This window comes from Phyllostomus hastatus, unplaced genomic scaffold (genome assembly GCF_019186645.2).
Source record: "Phyllostomus hastatus isolate PE091 unplaced genomic scaffold, TTU_PhHast_1.1 phas_scaffold_78, whole genome shotgun sequence".
Taxonomy (NCBI): domain Eukaryota; kingdom Metazoa; phylum Chordata; class Mammalia; order Chiroptera; family Phyllostomidae; genus Phyllostomus; species Phyllostomus hastatus.
The window spans coordinates 55,057,198-55,060,160 of NW_025334041.1; the positions used below are offsets into that span (position 1 = coordinate 55,057,198).

The 2,963-nt window shown below is 40.4% G+C and overlaps 1 pseudogene; it reads left to right on the plus strand.

Annotated features, from left to right (window-relative positions):
- Positions 1–875: 875 nt before the first annotated feature.
- LOC123811243 lies at positions 876–1,424 on the plus strand (annotated as a pseudogene).
- Positions 1,425–2,963: the final 1,539 nt, after the last annotated feature.

The following is a 2,963-nucleotide window of genomic DNA, read 5'->3' on the forward strand; positions in this document are numbered from 1 at the left end:
CATTTGTAATTGCATCAACAGGAATGAATTACCTAGGAATAAATTTAATCAAGAAAGTGGAAGCTCTGCATTCAGAAAACTATAAGAACATTGAAGAAACAAACTTAAGAAAATATGAATTATTGAAAAGTTATACCATGATTATGGATAGGAAAAATAACACTGCTAAAATGTTGATACTAGCCAAATCAATCTGTGGAGTCAATGAAATCCTTATCAAAATATGAACAGCATTTTTTCACAGAACTAGAAAAATCATCCTAAAATTTATATGAAATCACAAAGGAACCAGAATAGCCAAAGCAGTATTGAGACAAAACAGTTTGAGGCATCCTGATACCTGATAGGAAACAATACTACCAGGTTATAGTAATCTAAACAGCATGGTACTGGCATAAAACAGAAACATAGATCAACAGAACAGAATAGAGAGCCCAGAATTAAACCAATGCATATATGTTCAATTAATCTATGACAAAAAAAAAACCACACAAGAATATGCAAGGGGGTAAAACAGTCTCATCTATAAATGGTATTGTAAAAACTGGACGGATATATCCAAAAGATAAAACTAGATCACCCTCTTACACCATTCATGAGAGTAAACTCAAAATTCATTAAAGACAAATATTAAGACTTAAAACCATAAAACTAGAAGAAAATTAGGTAGTAAACTCTTTGACATCACTCTTACAAACAATTTTTGGATATATCTCCTTCAGCAAATAAAACAAACAATAACAAAATGTTACTACCTCAAACTAAAATAGCAATTTTCAGCTGTTGTGCTATGGCACATATGGTGTGCCACAAGAAATTTTAAGGGGCTGAGGTTAGAGCAGAGGGACTCTGTTCCCCCTGGTGGGGGGCTCCACATGGTCTGCAAGCATCTCATTGAACTCCGTATGTGGGACACTTCAGGTTCCCAGAACACTATGATAATGTCTTGGCACTGGCCTATCCTGATTCAGACAGATGCTGTACTCATCTGCTTCAACACTGGGTAACCAGAAACACTGGATAATGTGCTCAAGAAGTGGCAAGGGGGGACTCAGGAATTTTACCCCAATTCCAAGGTTGTGCTGGTTGGCTGTAAATATACGTACAAACTGACCTGACCACACTGAAGGAGCTGTCTAAGCAGTGGCTTATCCCTGTTATACATGAGCAGGGCATTGTGCTGGCCAAGCAGGTAAGGGCTGCATCCTACTGAAGCGCTCCTTCTGGTCCTCTGAGCGCAGCCTCAGGGATGTCTTCCAAGTGTCCACAGTGGCCTTTCTTGGCCATGGCCATAGGCAGCTGTGCCCTACTGACTCATGCTGGGGACCGCAGCATCCCCTCAGGAGGTGGGATGGGCAGGCCAGGAAAATGGGAACAAAAGCAAGATACACAAAGAATTATCCAATGGTTACAACCTCATGTGAGGGACCTGTGAGGGGCGGAGTGTCAGGAGAGGTGTAGAGGGCACAGTTGTTCCCCTGCCTGCATCCTGGCTTCCTGACGTCCTCCTGGCTGTGGCTGGAACTTCAGGGCAGACTGAATGAGCACTTCCCCTAGGAAAAGGACTTAGAGGCAGATGGTGCTACCATTCTCCACTTCTCATCTCCCTCCCCTGTATTGAGGTAGCTAGCAGAGCCACCATCTGGGCCAGGAGCTGGAGAGTGCAGGGGGCTTGGGGAAGCTGACATCAGTGACTTTGGTTGAGTCTAAGCATATGAAGAATGCCTTCCTTCCCCACTCCCTGTCCCCATATCTTGGCCCTGGCTTCCTTCCCTTAGGAAAGCATCCATTCTATGACCTTCCCTTTTCCTCTCCTCTAACTTCTACAGCTGCTTCCACTCATCCTAAATTCTAGGCAGAATGCACTAAATTAAAAAGCAAGTGCAGAATCCCCTTTCCCCATATACCCACCAGTGCTAGCTCCTCCGTCTCTTTCCTCAACAGTTCCCCCCAAAAGCCCATGTCTATAGTAAAAAAAAAATCAAAACATGCAATACCTAACTATTCAAGGGACAGTGATCCTTTTTCCCTTAGATTGTCAAATAAAATCATGTCAACAGCCAACACAACAGTAACTGTCCACTGTGAATGAGTCAAAATCATACCTATTGTTGTCAGATTGACCAAAAATACACTTTTTTGTGTGTGTTACACTATTTTAGTAATTAGTTTATGCATGCCACGAGACAAAAAAGGTTGAAAATTGCTGAATTAAAATATTTTACAATTAAGAAAACTACCTACAAAATGAAAAGACAACCTACCAAATGGGAGAAGATATTTGCCAATGATACATCCAATAATTGGTAAATATCCACTATTAACAAGGAACTTATATAACTTAGCATAAAAAAACAATCAGATTAAAAAATTGGCAGATGATCTGAACAGACATTTCTATAAAGAGGACATTACAGGTGGCTAACAGACATATAAAAAGATACTTAACATCACTAATCATTAGGGAAATGCAAATTAAAACCACAAGAGATATCACCTCACACATGTTGTTAATTTACCATTGATAAATCTTAAATCAACAAACAAGTATTGGTGAAGATAAGAAAAAGGAAATCATGAAATATTGATGAAAATCAGTACAGTCACTATTAAAAAATAGTATAGAGATTCCTCAAAAAAAATTAAAACGGATCTACCATATTACCCAGAAATTTCACTCTTTGGTACTTACTCAAAGAAATAAAGTGTTAGCTGGATTAATGAAGACTCAGATATGATACCCACCTGCCAGCTCTGTGTGTGGGGGGAAATGGCCTTTGCCATCACTTCTGTCTTCAAGAAAGCTGTTCCTCCAGCTCTCTCCCTAAAGCCAGCCAATTAAGTTCTACCACCCCCCCTCCCCCAAATGTCCCTGGTATCTTTCAACTTTCTGACCCTGTTCTAGAGCTCAGAGCAAGACAGTCTGAGGAAGTCCATGTGCCAGCCTTTTAATAGGAATGCCT